Source organism: Macaca thibetana, chromosome 5 (genome assembly GCF_024542745.1).
Source record: "Macaca thibetana thibetana isolate TM-01 chromosome 5, ASM2454274v1, whole genome shotgun sequence".
In the NCBI taxonomy this organism is placed as follows: Eukaryota; Metazoa; Chordata; class Mammalia; order Primates; family Cercopithecidae; genus Macaca; species Macaca thibetana.
Genome location: NC_065582.1, coordinates 96,763,702 through 96,789,669, shown reverse-complemented (window position 1 = coordinate 96,789,669; position 25,968 = coordinate 96,763,702). Strand labels below are relative to the sequence as shown.

Sequence of the window (25,968 nt, the reverse complement as noted above, 5' to 3'; positions counted from 1 at the left end):
AAGGAAATGTGAGCATGGCATAAACCACCAAAGGAGGCACCACTAATGCCTGGCAATGGATGTGGAGAGGCAGTCATCTCTCACCCTCTTTCTGCCCACGGCCCCCCCGCCCCCACCACCGCCAATACACCGTTACAGATGCAACAGCAGTTCTTCCCATTGCGCCAGTGAGCACCTATGGAAAGAAAGAACTTTTTCCACTTTCCTAGAGACTCCACTCCACTGAACGTAAACTGGCATCTGCTCAGGCTTCCATGAAAAGTGAGGCCCAACTTCCTCTCCCTTCAGTGAGCAGCAGTGCTTCAGAAACTAATAAGAGACTGTGGAGTTTCCTGCCCTGGCCTTGGGGAAGAGGTTCTGCTCCAAGCCCTATTCTAGCTATAGTCATCAGAGAGTTGGATCTGCAGCCCAGAACTGCACTAAGGCCAGGAATCAAAGGAGAAAGCCTTTATACAAACAGAAGATTGTTAGACTCAAAACAGGGGCATGATAGGGAAATGGATGACATTTCTGCTGACTCAGGTCAAGGAACTGGTGCACCCACTCTTCCCCCAATATTTTAGCACACCCCATCATGATTTCTAGGTGCCAACCTCATTAGGGCAGTTTGTGCCCCCTAGGCACCAGGCCACATGCCCGCTCTTAATGTTAAATGCCATCATCTACTGGAGTGCAGTCTGAACTGCATCACCAAACAAAAATATATCACTACATCAAGAAGCATCTGAGAAAACCACCACACAGAACCTATTCACAACCAAGACACCCATACAGAGACTTGGCCCCCTCAAAATAATTGAAACAAATCCAATGGATCATATACAACATACACCACAGTCAAACCCTCAAGGGGAAAAAGAATTAAAAGTTAAAAAGTCCCATCCAAACCAAAGAAAAACAAAGAAAACAAATGGAATCAATAGCTGCTCCCTCAAGTGAGAGTAAATCAGCACAGAAACTCTGGCAGTACAAAAAAAAAAAAAAACAGTGTTCTGTTACCTCTAAAAATTGCATTAGATCCCTGGCAATAGATCTGAACCAGACTGAAATGTCTGAAATGAAAGATAAAGAATTCAAAATATGGATTGCTGGAAACTCAATGAGATCCAAGAGAAAGTTGAAATCCATCATGAAGAAAACAGTAAAATGATCCAGGATTTGAAAGAAGACATCACTATATTAAAAGAATCAAAGAGTGCTTATAGAATTGAAAATTTCACTACAGGAATTTCAAATACAATTGGAGACTTTATTAGTCCATCTTCATGTTGCTGATAAAGACATACCCATGTCTGGGAAATTTACAAAAAAAAAAAAAAAAAAAAAAAAAAAAAGATGAGTTTTATTGGACTTAAAGTTCCACGTGGCTGGGGAGGCCTCACAATCATGATAGAAGGTGAAAGGCATGTCTCACATGGCAGCAGACAAGAGGAAAGAGTTTCTGCAGGGAGACTTACATTTTTAAAACCATCAGATCTCATGAGTCTTATTCACTATCACGAGAACAGCAAGATAAAGACTTGCCCCCATGATTCAGTTATCTCATACTGAGTCCCTCCCACAACACATGGAAATTCAAGATAAGATTTGGGTGGGGACACAGCCAAACCATATCAGAGTCTTTAGCAATAGACTAGATCAAACATAAGAAAAAATTTCAGAGCTCAAAAATCAAATCAGAATTAACCAAATCAGACAAAAATAAAGAAAAAAGTTTTTTTAATGAAGAAAACTTTTGAGAATTAAAAGATTATGTAAAGCCACGAAACATATAATTTATTGGCATTTCTGAAAGAGAAAATGAAGATGAAAATGTAAGCAACTTGGAAAAGGGATTTCAGAGTATAATCCAGGAATTGCTAAAAACGTTGACATGCAGATATAAAAAAAAAAAAAAAAAAAAAATCCAGAGCACTTCTGTGAGACACTGCATGTGACAACCTTCCCCAAGGCACATAGTCATTAGACTATCCTAAGTCAATATGAAAGAAAAAATCTTAAAGAAAAAATAGAGAAAAAGGCAAAATTACCTATAAAGGGAATTCCATAAGACTAACAGCAGAATTCTCAGCAGATACCATACAAGCCAAAAAAGACTGGGGACTTACTTTTAGCCTTAATTATGAAACAAAATGCCAAACAAGAATTTAATATCCTTTTAAACTGAGCTTCAGACATAAAGTGTTCCTCAGACAAGTAAATGTTAAGGGAATTTGTCACCACCAGGTTAAACCTACAAAAAAATGTCAGAATTCTAAACAATGAAACAAAATGATGATACTTGCTACCACAAAAGCACACATAAGTACAAAGTCCACAGACCCTATAAAGCAAATATACTACTGAGATTACAAAGCAACTAGCTATCAACAATATGAGAGAAAGGAAACTTCACATATCAATATTAACCTTTACCATAAATGGTGTAAATGTTCCACTTAAAAGCCAGTATGGCAAATTGGCTAAAATAAATGATCTTCTGCTTTCTTCAAGAGACCCATCTCACATGTAATGGCAATCATAGGCTCAAACTACAGAGATGGAGAAAGATCTATCATGCAAATTGAAAACAAACAAAAGCCAGGGTTGTTATTTTTATATTACATAAAACTTACTTAAAACTAACAATAGTGAAAACGTACAAAAAAACGGCATTATGAAATTCAACAAGTAGACATAACCATCATTCATATATATATATATATATATATATATATGCGCACCCAATATCAAAGCATCCTAATTTATAAACCAATTACCATTAGTCCTAAGAAAAGAGATAGAAAGTCACATAATAATCATGGGGATTTTAACACCACAGTGATAATGTTAGAGAGACCATTGATGTAGAAAACTGACCCAGAAATTGTAGACTGAAGTGGAACACCTGACCAAATGAATTTAATGGACAGCTACAGCATACTCCACCCAATAACTATAGAATATACTTTATTCTCATCCACATATGAAACATTCTCTAGGACTGACTACATGCTTGGCCATAAAGCAAGTCTCAATAAATTCAGAAAAATCAAAATTATACCAACCATCTTCTTTGAATACAGTGGGGTAAAATTAGAACTCAATACCAAGAGGAATTCTCAAAACCACGGAGATACATGGAACCTAAACAACTTGTTCCTGAATGACTTTTGAATAAACAAAGACATTAAGGCAGAAATTAAAAAAAAGTTATTTGAAACAAATGAAAATAGAGAAACAACATGCCCAAATCTCCGAGATTCAGCAAGAGTAATGGTTAAGGGGAAAGTTTAGAGCACCATATGCCTACATCAAGAAAACAGAAAGATTTCAAATTAACAACCTAAAGTCACACTGAAGGGAGATATGAAAACAAGAACAAAGTAGACCCAAAGCTAGTAAAAGAAAATAAATAACTAAAATTAAAGCAGAACTAAATAAAATTGACACCAAAGAAAGAACTTATACAATGGATCAACAAAATAAGAAGTTGGCTACTGAAAGGGTAAACAGGACTGATAGACTACTAGTTAGATTAACAAAGAAAATAAAGAGAAGACCCAAATAAACACCATCAAAAATGACAAAGGTGACGTAACAACTGATCTCAGAGAAATACAAAAATCCTCAGAGATTACTATATAGATCTCTAAGTGAACACACAAAAAAACCCTGGATATGGATAAATTCTTGGAAACACACAACCTCTCTTCACTGAACAAAAAAGAAGCTGAAACCCTGAACAGACCAATAGTAAATTATAAAATTAAATTGCAATAAAAAAGTTACCAACCAAAAACACTCCTGGACCAGTTAGATTTACAGCTGAATTCTACCAGATGTACAAAGAAGAACTGGTATCAATCTTACTGAAATTATTAACCCAAAATTGAGGAGATGTGTTTCTTCCTAATTCATTCTATAAAACTTGAATCATCTTATACCAAAATTTGCCAAAAACACAAGAAAAAAAGAAAACCACAGGCCGTTATCCCTGGTAAACATAGACACCAAAATCCTCAACAAAAGGATTAGCAAAATGAATACAGTAGCACATCAAAGAGATATTTTACCATGACCAAGTGGGCTTTAGTCCTGGGATGCAAGGATGGTTCAATATCAGCATATCAATAAGCATGATCCACCACACAAACAGAATTAAAAGCAAAAACCATGTGATAATCTCAATCGAAGCAAAAAGGCATTAAATACAATCCAATATCTCTTCATGATAAAAACCTTCAACAAACTAGGCATCAAGGGAGCATACTTCAAAATAATAGCCATTTATGACAAACTCACAGCAAACATCATATTGAACGGAAAAAAATTGAAAACATTTTCTCAAAGAACTGGACAAAAACAAGGACATCTACTCTCACCACTTCTATTCAATATAGCATGGTAGTTACTTGCCAGAGCAATCAGACAAGAGAAAGAAATAAAAGGCATCCAAATAGGAAAGAGGACATTAAATTATCTCTATTTGCTTACAGTATGATTCTATACCTAGAAAACTCTAAACCTTCCTCCAAAAGACTCCTAGATCTGATAAACTACTCTAGTGAAGTTTCAGGATACAAAATCAGCATACAGAAATAACTAGCATTTCTACACATCAATACAGTTCAAGCTGAGAACCAAATAAAGGGTGCAATCCTACTTACAATAGCCAGAAAAAAAAAAAATACCTAGGAATACATCTAACCAAGGAGGTGAAAGAGCTCTACAAGGAGAATTACAAAACACTGCTGAAATAAATTGATAGATGACACAAACAAATGGAAAAACATTCCATGCTCATGGACTGGAAGAAGCGATATTGTTAAAATGCCCACACTGCCCAAAGCAAACTGCAGATTCAATACAATTCCCATAAAATTACCAACATAATTTTTCACAGAATTAGTCAAATTTATTGTAAAATCCATATGGAACCAAAAAGGTGTCCAATAGTCAAGGCAAAGCAAAGGGAGCAAAGGAACAGGCTTCACATTACTTCATTTCAAACTATACTTCTAGTTTCTAATAACCAAAACCGCATGGTACTATACAAAAATAAGCACATAGATCAATAGAACAGGATAGAGAACTCAGAAATAAAACCACACACCTACAACCAACAGATCTTTGACAGAGTCAACAAAAATAAACAATGAGGAAAGGACACCTTTTCAATAAATTGTACTGGGAAAATTGGCCAGTCATATACAGAAGAACAAAACTGGATCCCCACCTGTCACTATATAAAAAAATTAACTCAAGATGTAGTAAAGATTTAAATGTAAGACCTCAATCTATAAAAATCTTAGAAGAAAACCCAGGAAAAATTATTCTGGACATTTGCCTAGGCAAATAATTCACTACTAAGACCACAAAGGCAAATGCAACAAAAACAAAAATTGACAAATGGTACTTAATTACACTAAAAAGCTCTCTATAAAACAAAAGAAACAATCAACAGAGTAAACAGAAAACCTACTAAAAAGGAAGAAAATAATTTGCAAACTAGGCATCTGACAATGGATTCGTATCCAGAATCTGTAAGCAACTTAAACAAATAAAAATCAAATAACCCCATTAAAAAGTGGTCAAATAACATTAACACTGCTTTTTCAAAAGAAGACACACAAGCAGCCAAAATATTTACGAAAAAATCCTCAACATCACTAATCTTCAGAGAAATGAAGTTAAACCACAATGAGATACCATCTCACATCAGTCAGAATGGCTATTAATAAATAGTCAAAAAATAACAGAGATTGGCAAGAATGCAGAGAAGAGGGAATGCTTGCACACTGGTGGTGGGAATATAAATTAGTTCAGCCTCTGTGGAAAGTAGATTGGAGATTCCTCAAACAATCAAAAATAGAACTACCTGTTACTGATATCTAAGTAATGGAAGAGATGTTATTCTACCAAAAGACACCTGAACTCATCTTTACTGCAGAACTACACACAACAGCAAAGTCGTGGAATCCACCTATGTACCCAACCATGGTGGACTGGATAAATAAAATTGGTACATACACACCATGGAATACTACACAGTCATAAGAAAGAATGAGATCATGTCCTTTGCAGGAACATGGAGGCAACTGGAGGTCATTATCACAATTGAATTAATGAAGAAAGAGAAAATCAAATACTGCATGTTCTCCCTTACAAGTGAGAGCTACAAAATGGGTACACACAGACACAAAGACAGAAACAATAGACACTGTGGTCTCCAAAAGTGGGAAAAGAGAGAGGGAGGGGACCGAGGGTTGAAAAACTACCTATTAACTACTATATTCACTATTTGGGTGATGAGTTCAACAGCAACCCAAATCCTAGTACTATGCAATATATCCACGTAACAAAACTGCACATGTCCCCTCTTGAAACTAAAATTTAAAAATTAGAATAAATTATCTGATTTTCACATTGATATCATCTACAATAGGCACATTAAATGGGTTTACCTTATGTTATTTTAAAATTCTTCACATAACATGTTGATCAATACACTGGTATTTACAACCATGGTTCCCTTCGTTACATGTCAGTCATCAACATATCAGTTTGGGTTATCTTTCAGCAAATATGATGTAATATTTTTGCTGATTAATAAAACAATAATTCTGAAGTCTCCTGCACTGTCTTCTAATTGCCACTAGGAAAATATATGCAATCTCTTTTTCTTTACATATTCTTTATTTCTATATCAATTTTCAGATTCTTCTTGTCTAGGTCATGTTCAGCTTTTCACTTCCTAAGATGCATGCAGTCCATTGTCTTGTGCCTACTTCATGATTACATCTTACTGTTCATTATCAGATATGTTTCAATCAGATAAGCAGAGTTACTGTTAATAATATGAGTAGAGTGTGCTTTTATAGGATTTTGAACTTGCTCAATTGTGAGGGCAAGTTAAGCAGCCTATTTAAAGCTGTTGATTCTGCTTTCGGTGCTGAATTTCGTCATCAGGTCGAATGGCAAGAAAAAAATTGGATGTGAAGTATGGAGAGCAAGGACAAACTAGCAGATCTAATGATGTGGTGGAACCTCTGGGACAAATTAAAATCATCATCTGTTTCTCAACCCTTCCAGCCACCAAATTCACATGAGAAAAACATTAGCAACTTTCCCATGAAACCACACAGCTACGAGGCACAGGTATTAGAGAAAATGAAAGAGGAAAATTTGTATATACTACATACACAAGCTGCAGGCACAGCTGTTGGCCCACACCAACAAAGTGACCCAGCAGACCGGAGACAATGTGGATGAATTGCAGCAGCACTGTATCCAACATTCACTAGCTAAGCCTACCGATGGCTGTTGCTTCACTTCCGCCTTCCAAATATTGCAGAGAATTCTCCTGTGGAAAATCCTAACCTGGAGTCTCATACGGAACAGACTTCTAGGGAACATAGTTCCACTTTAGTTTTGTTGACATAGTACAAATTCATTACATTATTCCAATGTATGTACATATTTCTGGTTCTCATACTTATAATCTACTGAGTTAAAAAAAAACACATCCATTTTAATCTTAAGAGCTATGCAATATATAAAGATAACTGAACAGGCTGAATAAAAATAGGGAGGCTATAATTTATTATATTTTCTTAATTGCTTTAGGAAAATATAGTACATATAGAATGGCTTCAACATTATAATTAGTATTAGTAAGAATAAAATCTGCAGAGTCATCAATTACTCTGCATTGAATGTTAAATAAGATTGTTAAAAAATTATAGAGTATACTGCTTTCTATATAATTATGATGAAACTCATTGTTTTCAGTAAGGACATATAATAAATCATTCTCAATTATATAGCATTTCAAAGTTTATGTGCTGAGCTTCATGTGTTAGATTAATATGCTTTAGGTCCTTATGTTTTATGTTAATTTAACTCAGGGTTATTACATACTTGTTCAAGGTCAACCATCTGGTATATGGCTGTAAAGAAACTTAAATTCAGATTTATATATCGTTTGACTCTAACTACAGTGCTCTTTCAGCTGTAACACACACACACTAACACAAACACTCTTATGTTTAAATATATATCTATATGCCTTGTGATTCAAGGTTACAAATTAAGTCTATGCATTGATCTACTTTATGCACAGATACTAATAAGATAATAATGAAAGATTTTTAAAGGTATAAACCCATGACAATGAAGATCATGGGAAACAGATAATCATAAAATGAAATATTTCAAATATTTTCTGGAAGGTGAATATAAATGGAAGTGACTAAAGAAGGAAATTAAATTTTCACAAATGAGAATGTGTGCAGGAAGGTTTTAACCAAAGAGGGAATTCCCCCCCTTGGAAGAATTCTAGCCAAGTTCAAGGATGCAGGACAGGAGGGATGCAAGCATAAGATATAGGACTAAAAATTAGGGATTCAGTTGCAACAGTATTTAAGAATCCCTTGTCTACATGCTCTATATCCAGACATGCAGCCAACATTCAATGTCAACTGTAGCAGAAAAGTCAGTCTCTAGGCATTAATCTTGGACAAACACAAAAACAAAATTATTTTCAAAATAAATTCAATATACTATTTTAGGAGAAACAGAGCAACTCATGTAAGTGAAGCTTTCTTAATTGTGTTCTTTAAAGAAACACCAGCATAATGGCTTGTTAGCTGTTCAGCTGCCCTAGACCAATGTTGCAGGTAAGCAAGCTTTTGCCTTGCATTGAGTGAAATACTGTTCTTCTCAATGATTCGTTTTAGATAGAAATAGAAACAATGAATCAACACATATCTGATATATCTTCTGAAAACAGGAATTATAAGGATAAACAAATTTTTAAAACCAAGAAAAAAAGAAAATCCTAAGATGATCTGATAATTTAAATATCTTAAAATTTCACTTTGAAAAGATCAAGAAAAATGTATATCTATAAAAAATTAATATGAGAAAGAAAAAGAAAGCATTTAAAAAAACATTGGAAATTTATGCAATATTTTCATGAAATATACATAAAAATGTGCTTAAATCAATTCACATAGCTGTATGATTTTAACAAAGTGAATATATCCTTGTAATGAGATAAAGATCAAAACATAGTATAATATCAACACCACAGATGCTTTTGTCATCATAATTTCCAGCCTCTTTCCCTCTTGTCAGCAAATAACATTACTACACTGTTTAGTTTCGCTTATCAAAAAAAAAAAGTTACATGTATTTATACAGTAGAAGTCTTTTGTGATTGGTTTCTTTTCCTCAACACTTTGTTTTTGTGATTATGTTGCTCAGTGATAATTTTGTTCACTTTCACTCTGAGTAATAGGTATATTTATTAATTCTACTCATGTCTGCATTGCTTCCAGTTTGGGACTATTATGAATAGTGTTGTTATAAACATCATTGAACTTGTCTTTCAGTGTACATGGGTCCACATTTCTGTTACATTTATACCTGGGAGGAGATTTGCTGCTTCAAACAGTATGCAGATGCTAAACAGTATATAAATGCTAAACATTAGCAGATACTGCCAAATTATTTTCCAAAATGATTCCAATCATTTATACTCCCACCATTAGTTGCTCCACACTCTTGACAATGCTTGGTGTCAGTCTTTTTCATTTTTGCAATATGAATGGGTGTTGAGTAGTATTACACTGGGATTTAAATTTGCACCTTCTTAGTGATTAATTAAATTTAGCATAAGTTGATATGTTTATTGTACATTTAAATGTTGTATATTGTAACATATCTAAGTCAGTATTTTTGTCATATTTCTTTGGAGCTTTCTCTTTTTATAGTAACTCATAGGAGTCTTATCAGTAAGTATACAGGATATGAGTTCTATGTCAGATAGAAGTATTGTAAATATCTTCTCCCAATGTGTGGCTTGAATTTCTATTCTTTCAATGTTGTCTTTGGAGGAACAGAAGCACTTGGTGTTTCATGTTGATAAATCTCAACTCCTATTTGTATTTTTTGTGTGCTTGTAAATAAATCATTATGTAATCTAATGCCATTAAGATATTTTTCTTGGTTTTCTAATAAAAACTGTAAGAATTAAAGAAACAGGAGAGAAACATGAAGGTTGGCTTTACAGTTAACAGGGACAGGTTTATTTTAAACAAACCTGAGAGGGGTTGCTGGCCGAGTTAGGTTAGAGCCATACTTTTTTACAGGCTAAGGGTTTTTAAGCATTTAGTGTGGGAGAGTTTATTAGAGGATTAGACTGCTTTTGTGTCTCTTTGTTGTGTTTATCTGAGAGGGAGAGTTGGGTGTTTGTTCCCATACATCTTTCTGCAGCTGCAGGCATATCCCCCGGAGTTTGCTTTTAGCTTCCCTACCTTAGTGCACCTGACGAGAAAGGAGTGTTCTTATTAAGGCCCACTGTTTTACTGGGCCCCATTGTATGAGGGTGAAGTTCGGCAATAACCCAAGAGACTTTCCCCCTACTTTTCTCTGTGCCTGAGCTGTCTTATCTGTGTTTCACTGTCTGCTCTTTCTGTCTGCTTATAGTTAGAAGTGATTTCCTTGAAATGCATGAAACTAGAAAGGGAGCCGGAACTTAGGTGTTTGTCCAAGATGACAGTGCTCCTGCTCTCTCATTAAACATTAGAGTTTACTTGTCATATTTGATTTGCAATATTTTTGTAACTGTTTTTGCATGTGGTATTAAGTAAGGTCAATACTGTTTTTCACATAAATAGCTAATATTTTCAGCAATAATTATTGGCAAAACTGTTATTTTTCCATCACACTTCAGTGTTCCCTTTGTCATAAGTCAAGAGACAGATATGTATGGGGGTCTTTTTTTTGACTCTCAGTTATTATTGGTCTTTTCTATGTTGGTACATAGACTATATTCATTACTGTGTCTTTATACTAGGTTTTAATCTCTAACACCATGAATGCACTGGGTTTGCTATTCTACAAGATTGAATTGACTATTCAGATTTTACAAGTTTAAAATATAACTTCCATAATAATTTTTTAAATCAGTAGAAGCCTTGGAAGATAAAATCAAAGGAATATGGTAGAATGGATAACTTAAAAATAAAACCTAAAAAATGAAAAGAAATATATCAAATAAGCTGGCACAAATTCCCTAAAATATAAATTTATGGAAAAATAAGAGATGGGGAAGGCAGTTGGCAATCATAGAATAATTTTTTAGAAAAATTAATGGTATCTTAATGGAAATTCCAGGGAGCTCTACTTCCAAATCAAACTCTATTCCCATCTTTAGTACTTGAATTAAGACCAGCTCAACCACCACTCATCTTGCTATTCTAAATATCTGAGATTAAAAACATTTTTTAAAGCTAAAGGAATAGCTCATTCTCCAATGGATTAAGTGAGGACATACATGGCAAAAAAAAAAAAAAGTGTTTGATTTAGGATAAAGATATATCTTTATTCAAAAACTTAAGTATCTCAACACTTTAAAAACCAGGGTTTTAAGGTTTTGCAGTATTTTAACACATACGATTTCACTTGACTTAAAAACTGTGCTTCTTATCATGTACTAAATTGCTTTCCTGAAATATAGATGTAATATGAAGAAACAAGTTGCTAAACTATGTATTCAAAATGTGCAGAAAATTAAATGAGTTTTATGAGTGAATACTTTGCCAAAATTCTTAATGTACAATTTTATATAATTTAAAGTAAGTCAGCTTCACAGTAGCACGGAAGCAAAGGTAATATTTTTGAAATCTTTATTTTGTTTGTGGTTTGTATGTTTATTATATTTCTCTTAATAATAAGCCTCATGTGACACAGACAATGCTTTAATAAAATCTGTTTGAAAGTTCACGTTATCTTCCACATACTTATGTTAGCAAATTAATGAATCTATGAAAAATTAGCCGGGCGCGGTTGTGGGCGCCTGTACTTTTGAGCCGAGATCGCGCCACTGCACTCCAGCCCGGGCGACAGAGCGAGGTTCGTTGCAGTGCCTCTTGATGTCATGGGGCTTCACATTTGAAGTTTTAAGGTTCGTTGCAGTGCCTCTTGATGTCATGGGGCTTCACATTTGAAGTATGCCCTGGTCAAGGGGTCTGGAGTATTTGATTTGGGGTGTGATTACAATATAGTTTTTAAATTAATGTATACTAGTTTCATGGCGTAACTCTCTCTTCCAATGTTAGTTAACACTTCAAACTCATTAAGAAATAATGATACATAAGTAACTATTGTCAGCCCTAATATTAATTCTCTGTTCTCAAGTAATTGAACCTAATAGTAGTGGCACAGGAAGAATTACTGATTTAATTTAGGTGATTTCTTAGTGAACATTTTATGCTAAGTACAATATAAACTACCTTGAATTGACCTAAGATGAATACAATTAAATATGATATTAAAATAAATCATTTATTTGGAAAATGTTGATATTATAATTGTTCAAATTATAGGGGTGGTGCTAATGTGCTTTTTCGCAATTACTACCACTACACTCTATATTCAGACTGCTTTAAGTATGAAACCTTTGCGGTCAGCATTTGTACTTCATCCTATTGCAGAACTTTCTCCTTAGTTCAGCTAAAACTGGGTTCTTGTCACATGACCAAAAAAGATTAGGTTCGTGGACACATAGAAGGGTGGGGAACAAAATTTATTGGATGAAAAGAAAAAAGGAAACTAAAAAACTCAGCAAAGTGAGATGAAGTCCTGTTAACAGGCCCTCCACCTCACAGGTTGAATCCCAGGTCATCACACAGGAACTGAAGAGGCCAGGCTCCTCCCGGTTGCAAATGGCATGAAGTGCCTAAGGCTCCACTCTATCCTCCCAGGCTATAGGTGGGCATTAGTCAGAGAGAAACAGTCGGGAAAGGGTGGGCTTCATCCGGGAGCAGCAGTTTGATTTTTCAGCCTTCATGCTTTTTTTAGGCTAGAAGGCAGGGTTTTGCCATGGACCCTTGGCTGTCTCCTCTCTGTATCAGTCCTACTTGCTCTAGACTGCAGAGATTATGAAGGAGTATGGAGAACAGAAGTCTAAAAAGGAGAAATTCTAACAGATTTATCCAAATTTTAAAAGATTCTTATGTTTTGGATAAAATATAACTATACTGTGCATTTGATATTAAGAGAGCAAGGAGTCAGAGGAGGTACAGATGAAAAGAAAACAGTATTATTTGTTGATAACTTATTATATATGTAATTATGCCAAAGTTATGTAGATTGCCTATCTCATTTAATGGTCATGAAAACCCTGGAAGATAGATATTATTATTCCTGCTTCATAGTTAGAGAAACTGGCAGCCACATTGTTAAGTAACTTGTCCCAGGGCACACAGATAGCAATTGGGCTGTGTGTGCAAACATCTGTTGTTTTTGCCAGTCTTGCATCTTTTCCTTTTATTTTTTTGGTAACTATTAACTAGTTTTCTTCTAGTGACCATGGCATCCTGGCTTCAATTCAGAGGATCTCAGTGAACTTCAGGGAGACCTGACACCTATCCCTGATAGTTTTGGAGGTGTATATATGAATTGGATTTGGCCAATTTCAAACCCTGGCCAAAGTAATTGGTTCAGATACAGGGCCATGACCTAAGACAAAAGAATTCATCTTCAGTTTGATATATCAAAAAATATGTTCTTTCTAACTCTAGTGAATTTGAAAATTAACTGGGACCTGTTAGCTCTTATCTAATGTAGCTTGTCAGAGAATTGTACCTAAATGGATGAAAGTAAGTTATCATAAGGAGAGAAACAATATTTAAATGTAGCACTTGATTTCCTAGGTTGATGTGTCTAAAGTTTGATCACTAATGAAGTTCCCTGTCATTTTGTTTTTTATATTTCTGCTTAAGCCAATTTGGGTTAGATTTTCTGTAAATGACAAGCGAAAGAGTCCTCATAAGTCGACAAAGTTAGGATTCAAACCCAACTCTGTGTACTATTTGTGTGTACTTGCTACAATTGTCCATGTTAAATAACTTTAATTCCCACACACTAAGTAGATCTCATTATTATAAGCTGAATTAAAAGCAGGTGAACATTTTCAGTAAAAAAGTTATAATGTTCTAATTCAGCAAATATCCAAAAAATGTGCAGAGAGACCTTTCACAGTAAATAGAAAGCATGGTTCATATTTTAGAGCTTTGAGTTTACCATTTACTTAAAAGGATAGAAAATTTCCTAGGTTCATGGATCAGTGTAAAGAGATCTCTAGCTCTCCTGAAATTATATGCCAAAAATTATATGTGTGTGTGTATGTGTGTGTGTGTGTGTGTGCATTTCCTGGGCTGAAACTAGTAGCTATTGTTTAAGCAATTCTTAAAAGTGTTCATGCTCCTCAACAAATTTCAAGACTATTAAATCAAAGCCTAGCTCATAATGTTGATAATCAAGGAAGAGCTACTGACTACCTGAACCGCTGATGTTTGCCTAGTTCCAGAGAAAGAATGGAATAGCTTTTATACCTACTACTGCTTACTGAGACATTACCGAAATCCACATTAGCAAAAGTCCAACAAAAGAAAACAAAAAGTTACAGAAATATTTTAATAGATAGCAATAATTTTAAATACTATATCTAGATATTATACATGGAAATAAAAACTTTTATTGTATAAAATATATGTTTATCCATGTTATTCATGGGGCTGAGGGTACAGACACCTTCCTCTATTGAACTGCCAAAGCCTCAGCCACGTGCAGTTACACAGAAGCAGTATCAGACTCTAACTCTGCCAGGTTTCCAGCCATGGTGTTTGTTCCCTGGCCTTACTGGGGCACATGAGTGTAAATTCTAGAGCTTGCCAATAGCACATGCTTAGTCGGGGAATGGGGAAATCATTTTAATTTTCATTCCTGAGTCTTAACCATTTAATCCCATCATTTTTCATTACATTTGCTATAGAAAACAAAATCACATCTACCTCTCTCCCAACCTCTCATTCTTCCGTCTCCATTATTGCTACTATTGAAAGATGTATCACAATCTTTTTCCTGGAGAAACTGAGCACAAAATTCGGCATTATTAACTAGTTTTATTTGGCATCATTGACTGGTCTAGCTTCCTGATTCATTTAATTAAAGACCACAATAGGCACATGGAAATCCTAGCAATGAACATGCATTGAATAAATATTTACGAGGTGAAAGCGTTTGAAATCCTAGCAATGAACATGCATTGAATAAATATTTATGAAGTGAAAGGGTTATAATAATGGAATGCCATGAAAGTGTTTCATTTTCATTCACTATATATTACTTCATTTAGTTTTTACAAATATTTATGTATTCATTCATTCATTAAAGAAAATTTATATTGAGTGTTTACTATGTGTTAAATAGTGCTCTAGGCATGAGACATAAAACATTAAAGTTAAACAGACTTCTAGCCCTCATGCTGCTTATATTCTAGGAAACACAAAAGGAAATTGGACATATAAAACACATACAATGCGAATTCTGGTAATAAACAGGTAAAATAAAATTAGAAGAAAAACGTGTGGATGAAATTCTAACTAAAAAGAAAGGCTAAAGCCAAAGACCTGAGGCAGGAACAATCTCAGCCTATTCAGGAATTATCTACTATTCTAGTAGTTATGCATATTTTTCACCAAGGAAGAAAGTGAGACTCATATAAATTTTATGACCTTACTCAAAACCACACATTTTGTTGGTAAGACACATAGAACCAGAGCTAAGATTGGTGACTGGTAACTTACAGCTCATGCAATGAAGATGGTTCTTTCTAATAAAAAGGTTACCCAGTGAGGCTCTGTGAAGGAAACTTTGGCCTTGACATAGTGGATAAATACAGTTTAGGGACATACACTGTCTCTCCAATATCTCCTTAAGACAAAAGGTTTAATTTTCTGCATTTTGTATACATATGCATTAGTGTAATGTCTACTAAAAGACAATTAATATAAATCAAGATAGCATTTAATTCTGAGATTTGGAGTTTGGCATCCTGTGTTCAAGGATATATCACTTAATAACAAAATACTCTTGGTAAATCACATTGTTATCCTAAGTCTTTATTTCCTTACTTTAAAAAAAATACAAATCTTATACTTGTAATAAATAATAGTGTGCATATGAAAAGTTTTTATTAAATATCATATTCAGTATATATATCATAACTATTAAACTATTATATTTTCACAGATGATGTTTCCTGAAAGCATAGGAAAAACACCCATATTGTCAATGCAATAGTATAATCCCAACTGGGCATGGTGAGTGTAGTCCCTAAGCAGCCAATATTTTAAAGCACTTGAGGATAATGCAGGCTGTGCCTTTGAGAATATTAAGGAATTCTCCTGTTAAATATATGTGGTAACATCAGGGTAAAGAATGTCAGAGAAGACAATAAAAGCCAAAAGTAGAAAATTCACAAGTTCCTACATACATACAACATACCAAGACTAGATGAGAAGAAACCCAAAACCTGGACAGACCAATAACATGTAATGAGCTTGAAGCCATAATAAAAAATCTCCCAGTAAAGAGAAGCCCAGGACCTGATGACTTCAGTATTGAATTCTATCAAACATTTAAGGAAGAACTAATACCAATTCTACTCAAACTCTTCTGAAAAATAGAGGAGCACATACTTCTAAACTCATTGTACGAGGCCAGTATCTAATACCAAAACCAAAGACACATTTAGAAAGAAAACTACAGGCCATATCTATGATGAATATTGTTGCAAAAACCCTCAACAAAATACTAGCAAACTGAATTCAACAATACATTAGAAAGATCATTCACCATGACCCTGGGAGTTTTATCCCTGGGATACAAGGATAATTCAACATATGCAAATCAATGAATGTGATACATCATATCAACAGAATAAAGGACAAAAATCATATGATCATTTCAATTGCTGCCAAAAAAGCATTCAATAAAATTTAACGTCCCTTCATGATAAGAAAGGCACTCAAAAAACTGGATATAGAAGAAACACAACTCAAGATAATAAAAGCCATATGTGACAGATCCACAACTAGCATCATACTGAATAGGGAAAAACTCAAATCCTTTCCTCTAAGATCTGGAATGGGACAAGGATATCCACTTTCACCACTGCTATTCAACACAATACTGGAAGTCCTAGCCACAGGATTCACACCAGAGAAAGAAATAAAGGGCAATCAAACTGGATTGGAAGAAGTCAAATTATCCTTGTTTGCAGCTGATATAATCTTATATTTAGAAAAGCCCAAAGACTCCACAAAAAAACTGTTAGAGCTGATAAATAAATTCAGCTCAGTTGGAGGATACAAAATCAACATACAAAAATCAGTAGCAATTCTATATGCCCATAGTAAACAATATGAAAAAGACATTTAAAGGGCAATCCTATTTAGAATAGCCACACATAAAATTAAATACCTAGGAATTCACTTAGCCATAAAAGAGAAAGAGTTCTACAATGAAAACCTATAAAATACTGATGAAAAAAAATTGAAAAGGACACACAAAAAATGGAAAGATATTTCATACTGATAGATTGGAAAAAACAATATTGTTAAAATGTCCATACTACCTGTAGCAGTCTACAGATTCAATGCAGTTCCTATTAATATACCAATGACATTCTTCACAGAAATACAAAGAAACAGTCCTTAAACCTACATGGAACTACAAAAACCCAAAACAGCCAAAGCCATCCTAAGCAAAAGGAACAAAACTGGAGAAACCACAATACCTGACTTTAAATTATTATACAGAATTATCGTAACAAAAACAGCATGGTACTGGCATAAAAACAGGCACATTAACTAATGGAACAGAATAAAGAACACAGAAACAAATACACACGCCTACAGTTAAATCATTTTTGACAAATGTGCCAAGAACATACACAGGGGAGAAGATGGTCTTTTTAATAAATGGTGCTAGGAAAACTGGATATCCATATGCTGAAAAATAAATCTAGACCCCTAACTCACTATATATACAAAAATCAAATCAAAATGGATTAAAGACTTAAATCTAGGACTTCAAGCTATGAAACTACGACAAGAAAAATATTAGGAAAAATCTCTAGGACATTGGTTGTGGCAAAACTTCCTTGAGCAATATGCACAAGCATAGGCAACCAAAACAAAATGGACAAATGGGATTGCATCAAGTTAAAAAGCTTCTGCACAGCAAAGGATATGATCACAAAGTGAAGAGACAACACACAGAATGGGAAAAATATTTGCAAACTACTCCTCTGACAAAGCATTAATATCCAGGATATATATGGAGTTCGGACAACTGTATAGGAAAAAAACTCACTAAAAACGGGAAAACTTGCCAGGCACGGTGGCTCACACCTGTAATCCCGCACTTTGGGAGGCTGGGGTGGCTGGATCACGAGGTCAGGAGTTCGAGACCAGCCTGGCCAACATGGTGAAACCTCATTTGTGCTAAAAATACAAAAATAAGCCTGGCATGGTGGCACACACCTGTAATCCCAGCTACTTGGGAGGCTGAGGCAGGATAATTGCTTGAATCAGGGAGACAGAGGTTGTGGTGAGCCGAGATCACACCATTGCACTGCAGCCTTGGTGGCAAGGTGAGACTCTGTCTCAAAAAAAAAAAAAAAAAAAAAAAAAAAAAAAAAAGAGGCACAATTTTAAATAGACATTTCTCTAAATAGGACATACAGGCAAACAGACATTTGAAACATCACTGATCATCAGAGAAATGCAAGTCAAAACTACAGTGAGATATCATCTCATCCCAGCTAAAGTGACTTTTATCTAAAATACAGGCAATAACAATTGCCAGCAAGGATGTGGAGAAAAGGAAACCCTCGTACACTGTTAGTGGAATTGTAAATTAGTACAACCAGTATGAAGCACAGTTTGCAGGTTTCTCAAAAAAGCCAACCATAGAGATAAGGTATGAGCCAGAAAAATCATTATATTTAAGAGATATCCATACACTCATGTTTGTTGGAGCACTGTTAATAGACAAGATGTGGAAGCAACCTAAGGGTCCCTCAACAGATGAATGGATAAAGAAAATGTGGTACATATACACAATGTAGTACTATTTAGCCATAAAAACAGATTCTGTCATTTGCAACAACATTGTTGGAACTAGAGATCATTATGCTAAGTGAAATAAGCCAGGCACAGAAAGACACACATTGCGTGTTCTCAGTTATTCCTGGTATTTGAAAATCAGAACATTTGAATTCCTGGCCATGGAGAGTAGAATGACGGTTACCAAAGACTGGGAAGAGTGGTTGCAGGGCTGGGGCAAAGGAGGTGCAGACAGTTAATGGGTGCAAAAATAATAGAAAGATTGAATAATACTTTATTTTTTTTATTTTTTATTTTTTTTTAGAAAGATAACAGCTCTTTCTTACCAGGGAAGCAGGCGTGCACACACGTGGACCGCGCTCCTCGGAGCTGACCAGGCCCTTGTCTTCTCCCGTTTGTCAGAGGTGAGTCCTGGTACCCGACATAGGAACTTGGTGGCCACTGGGGAGGCTCTGATAGTTTGGCCTCTGCTGCTTCCTGGCTCAGGGCTTGCTCCTCTCAAATAACCTGCCCGACACCACGTGCCTTGAGATCCCCTGAGGAGGGGGAGCGCTGACCCAGCCTCCTCATGGCACGCTGCCCTCCCGCGCTCGGGACTTCACCTGCTTCCTGGCTTGGCATGGTCAGTGTCAGTATTTACTCCACTGATTGGCACATTCAGTTCTGAAGGAATGCAAAGTGCGTGGGTGCTCTGGCGACACTGTTCGCACTGTTTGTAAAACGAGATAGCGTTTTAGACTAAATTCGTGTCCAAACTAACACGCAAGAGCAGGCCCCAGCTGCAGCTCCTGGATCCATCAGGTCAGGGAGCAGCTCTACCGGAAGAGCCGGTAAGTCCTGGGCAGGCGCCCGTCCTTGCTCGACAGGGCGGTCTGGATATGCTCATAAGTAGGCAGGTTGGTCAAGTCGCCCAGGCGGCCACTGCCGGCTTCCGTTGGAGCATCTTAGAAGCAGTTCTCTTCACGTCTTCCGGCCTCACGTTGCGGATGAGTGTGCACAGCTCCTGTGGCAGCTTTCTGGAGCGAGTGACCAGCATCTGCCTCCCCACATCCTCGAAGACCACAGGCCTGGACTCCAGGTTCGTCATAAGCATGGACGTCAGCTGCGCCTGGGCTCGCTCCAGCTCCATCGCGTCCAGGGTTCCTTCCGCCCATTAAAATAAACCCCTTCGTGCTGATTTTTACGATTTCTCGAACATGTCTCGGGTGGGCGCTGGCATGGATGCACAGGAGGCCAGTGTCCTCTTAGCTGAGGTGGTAGGAGGTTGCGTTAAACATCCAGTGGTGCCTACTGAGCACGTTGAGTGGAGCCTGGAGAATATGCCCTTGCCGAGGCCGCCAGCCGAGAAGGAGCCGCCTCCGCCCATCATCATGTTCAGCACAGCGAAGGGATGAAGTCCTCCTCCAGGAAGGAGGCGCTCTCAAGTCCGACGCTGGTGTGTGAGCTAGGGGATGGGGGTTGGGCCCAGGCTGACGTCTCTTTCTAGCGTGGCAATCCCCACAGCTTACTGGGCCACGGATCCGTCAACATCCACGGCCTCTGCGCTCCTCCAGGCCGCCTGGACCCAGCCTCAGACTCCCGAGTAGCTGGGACTACAGGCACGCTCCACTGCGTCTGGCTAATTTTTGTATTTTGAGTAGAGATGGGGTTTCACCATGTTGACCAGGCTGAGCTGGAACTCCTGACCTCAGATGATCTGCCCACATCAGCCTCCCAAAGTGCTGGAATTACAGGCATGAGCCACCATGCCCGGCCTGAAATATATTTTAAGTGAATATAGAATTTTATAGTTTGCCAGTTCTTTCAGCACTGTAAGGGTGTCATTGTGTTTTCTGGCTTCCATGGCTTATGATGAAAAGTTGGCCATTACCTTTATTATTATTCCTTGAAGGTAATGAGTCTATAGTTGATTTTATAATTTTTCTTTGTCATCAGTTCTTCGTAAGTTTACTTTTGGAAAATGCATAGAATATGAAAAGATCATCGTGAATAAATTCTAGCTCAACTTCTTCTTGTGTGAGGTCTGGCATTATTCTAATTTCTCTTATCTCCAAGGTAAAACCAAAACTGAATCTCAAACTGAAAGTTTTGGGTGTTTACAAGTGCCCCTACTATTTTGGCAGTTCCTGAATTCCAATTTTTGTCTTTCCAGCCAAATGAGTCTTTTGCTCTCTTTACTTAACATTTTATCCTCTAATTAACTGTGTTTTGCTTATATTCACAATAACTTGCCCTGGGCATATGCAGTTTAAGAATCAGTAAATGACTCGAAATTGCTGGAAGACTATTAGGCTGCATTCTCTATACAGTATTTTTCTTTTCTCCAAGATTTTGACTCCTCAAATCATGGTTGCTTTGGCAGCCTTGAGCTCCAATTTTTGTCTACAAAACCCACAGAGACTGCCACGGGCTCTAAAATGTTGTTTTCTGTTTGACATTTATGTCCAGTGTAGTGAATGAGCAAATGCACCCAGAGGAAATGTAAATCTCACCTCAATGTGTTTCTTCTCTACAGAAACTGTGCCCATCAAGACCTGGCTGCCTTGATTGCTTTATAATATCTGCAGACTGGTTTTTGTTTGTTTGTTTGTTTAGATGGAGTCTCTCGCACTGTTACCCAGGCAGGAATGCAATGGTACCATCTCGGCTCACTGCAACAGCTGCCTCCTGGGTTCAAGAGATTCTCTTGCCTCAGCCTCCCAAGTAGCTGGGATTACAGGCGCCCGCTACCACACCCGGCTAATTTTGTATTTTTAGTAGAGATAGGGTTTCTCCATGTTGGTCAGGCTGATCTTGAACTCCTGACCTCAGGTGATCTGCCTGCCTCGGCCTCCCAAAGTGCTGGGATTACAGGCATGAGCCACCATGCCCGGCTTGCAAACAGGCTTTTAAAACATTTTTTAGTCTTATTTTTACAGCTCGTGTTAGTAAGATTGTTAGTCTGATATATTCAGTCATAGAGGCAGAAATATCCATAACAAAATTTAAAGGCCAAACAACATTTGGGTATCTGTGTGTGTGCGTGCGCACACACACACATACACACTCCCTACATGAGTTAATTATGAAACATATGATATCATGGAATAGACTTTGAGGCAAATTTACTCATATTTAGATGGATACTTGGGACTTTTATGGAACTTAATTGCTAAATGTAAAGTATAGAACTGAGAATGTCATGTCAAAGTCATCTATTACAGGAGTTGTATGCACTACTTTTAAAAAATATTTGTTATTCCTCCTTGTGAATTTGCTTCATTCTTCCACTTTTTAATGCAAGCCATCTGTCTTTGTTTGTGTGGCTGTAAAGTAATGTATGATACTGATTTATATATATATATATATATAAAGCTTCATTTGGCTTATTTTTCTTCCAGCTGGAAAGTTCAAGACTGGGCACTGGTGAAGGCCTCAGCTCCTTCCACTCATGGTGGCAGAAGTCAAAGGGAAGCCAGCATATGCAGGTATCACATGGTGAGAGAGGAACAAGAGGGAGAGGAGAGAGGTGCCAGGCTCTTTTTAAGAACCAACTTTCAGGAGAACTAATAGAGCAAGAACTCACTCACTACAAAAGGATAACAAGAACTATTTGAGCAAGAACTTGCTCTTTACCGAGAGGATGGCACCAAGACATTCATGAGGGATATGTCCCTATGACCCAAACTCCTTGCATTAGGACATACCTTCAACATTGGGGCTCAAATTTCAACATGAGGTTTGGTAGGACAAACATCCAAACTATAGCAACATCTAATTTCTGATTACTTATACATTTACTTCGCCAAAAGTTGGAGGCAGATTTCAAGTCCATTGACCTCATGTCTACAATACCTATCTCCAGCTGATTGAATTGAGGTCTGTACTCATTTTTAAATAATGTTAATTCGTAATGCTGAGAAGATGTACCAAGCAAGCTTCCTTACACTCCTAATTTAATTATCATCCATATTCTCTTCATTGCTCTCTTGTTTCAATGGATGGATTGTGTCTGCTCCTGCCTGATCGCCAGTGCCTCCATCCTCTCAAATACTTAACTACGGTACTTCAACAGTTTTCTTTTGTCTCTACTTCCTCAATTTTCCATCTCAATTGAATCATTTAAGTGGGATATTTGACCTTATTTATGTGGTTAATAATTAATAATAACCTTGTTTTTCTCATCTCGAAGAATAAGTAATGTATAAATTTAAGAAACTTCAAACATCTTTTTACTTCTCCGTCTAGATACTGCATCCATTTATCTTGAAGTCTTTACGGCAATACTGCTGAAAGTATTGTCTATACCTACATTCTCTCATTTTCTCTAGAATCTACCTCATTTAGAATTTGCCCTGTCCAATTCACTGAAACTGCCCATGTCAAGGTCACCAATGATAGTCTCTAATTATTAATAAATGTGGTGATCATTTAATTTGATCTATCAGCTGCACTTAATCATTCCTATTTGGAACCCTTTTTCACTTGCTCCCAAGACATTTCATTCACTAGTATCTCTCCTATGATAATCCTGACCTTTTTTTTCTTAGTCTTTTGCTGCTTTTTTCTCAAATCCACAGTGAAATAGTGGTGTACACTGGAGCTAATCATTGGAATATTTTTATATTCACACTCACCATATGTGAACCCCAATCTTATATCTTCAGATTTGTATTCTGAAGATGTCTACCTTCTACCTCTCCCTAATTCCCAGACTCACTTATCCAAGTGCCTACTGACATTTCTACTGAAACATCTAATAAGCATCTCAGATTTAACAGATCCAAAAACCTACTTTTTACTTTTCCTTCAAAATGTTCTCTGTAGTTTTCCATAATTCCCTGTGTGAGTTAATAATTCTATTCTTGCATTTTCTCAGGCCAAAAGTTTGGTGTTATTTATATTTCACTCTTTGCCACCATATCCAATCAAAAATAAAATCTTACTACCTCTATTTTGAAATATATTCAAAATTTGACTAGTTATTGCTACTCATGCTATCAATAATCTGGTCCAAACCACTACCATGTATCTAAAGTATTGCAATAGTCTCTTAAGTGGTATCCCTATTATACTCTTGCAGTTCTCCAGTACATTCTCAGCAGAAAAACTGGGGTGAGTTTATTAAAATGTATGTCATATCATGTCTTAATTGTATTTGTCAGCTTGGCTGGATTAAGGGATACCTAGACAGCTAGCAAAACATTATTTCTGGACCGGGCACGGTGGCTCAAGCCTGTAATCCCAGCACTTTGGGAGGCCGAGACGGGCGGATCATGAGGTCAGGAGATCGAGACCATCCTGGTTAACACGGTGAAACCCCGTCTCTACTAAAAAAATATGAAAAAATAGCCGGGCGAGGTGGCGGGTGCCTGTAGTCCCAGCTACTCAGGAGGCTGAGGCAGGAGAATGGCGTAAACCCAGGAGGCAGAGCTTACAGTGAGCTGAGATCCGGCCACTGCACTCCAGCCTGGGCGACAGAGTGAGACTCCGTCTCAAAAAAAAAAAAGAAAAAAAAAAATTTTTTTCTAGATGTTTCTGTGATGGAGTTTCTAGAAGAGATTAGCATTTGAATCGGTATACTGAGCAAGAAAGATAGATCCTAAACAATGTGTGTGGGCAAAATCCACTCTGTTGAGGGCCTGAATGGAACAATAAAAACTGAGAAAGGGTGAACTCTGTCTCTGTTTTTTGAGCTATGAAATCCATCTTCTCCTGCCCTTGGGCTTCAAGACTCAGGACTTACATCAGCATCCCCCACCTCTACCTCTCTTTAACCTCAGACTGGGAGACATGCCAGCTCCCCGGTTTCCTGTTATATAGGCCTTTGGACTTGAACTGAATTATACTACCAACTTTCTTATTTTATCAGCTTACAGGCAGCATATTATGGGACTTCTCTGCCTTCATAATCATGAAAGCCAATTCTCTTAATAAGTCTCCTCTTTGATTGATAGATAGATAGATAGATAGATAGATAGATGTCAATACATACATACATAGATGAAAGTAAGAAAGAAAAAGAAAGAAGGAAGGAAGGAAGGAAGGAAGGAAGGAAGGAAGGAAGGAAGGTTGGTTGGTTCTATTGGAGACTTCTGACTATTACACATAGAATTAGATTAAAGCCCAAGTCTTTATTACGTTTTGTATCGTCTTGCTCCAAAAATATCTCTTCAACCTCATCAGCAACTATTCTTCCACTTATTTGGTGCATTATAGTAGCACTGCATTCCTTGTTGTCTCTTGATTACATAACAAATATATTAACCTTAGGACCTAGACATTTCTGCTCCTTCTGCCTAGAAATGCTCTTATCCAAATATCTGCATGCTGGCTTCCTTATTATCTTAATATATTTATTGACATCTTGTCAGTGAGACTCTCTGAATGCTCTATAAAACTTCAGCACCCTTGACAACCCATATTGCTCTTTCTGTTGATTTATTATTTCTATGACTATTAACTACAAAAACTTATATTCTCACGGTTGTTGGAATTCTGCCATCAGGGTTCTAGAGTGGTTACATGGTTCTGTTCTGGTGTAGGTTTCTTCCTGGCTTACAGACAGTCCGTTTTTTGCTGTAGGCTCACACAGCCGTGTCTTGGTTGACGCCTGTAGAAAGTGAGAAAGAGCTTTCCCTCTTCCTCTTTTTATAAGGCTGTAAGTCCTATAGGAGTGGGATCTGATCCTGATGACCTCCTTAAACCTTGATTATCTCTTAAAAGTTCTTTTTTAAAATAGATTAATATTGGAAACTTGGGCTTCAACATATGAATTCAGTATACACTTCAGTTCATAATGATCATATATAGTGTATGTAAAAGTAAATCTATTTATCTTGATGATTTTTGCTTTCTTTCTGTAATGTAAGCTACATGAAGTCTTAGATGTTTGTCTGTTTAATTCACTGCTGCATTCTCATTACTAAAAATCGGTCTGGAGCATAGAGTTCAAACATATGTATGCAAATGTGAACTGATACCAAATTACCAGAGCACAGTTTGGCAATATACATTGAAATCA

The 25,968-nt window shown here is 36.6% G+C and overlaps 1 pseudogene; it reads right to left on the bottom strand.

Annotated features, from left to right (window-relative positions):
* Nucleotides 1-19,780: 19,780 nt before the first annotated feature.
* On the bottom strand, nucleotides 19,781-21,493 carry LOC126954417 (mitochondrial-processing peptidase subunit alpha-like; annotated as a pseudogene).
* Between the last annotated feature and the right edge of the window lie 4,475 nt (nucleotides 21,494-25,968).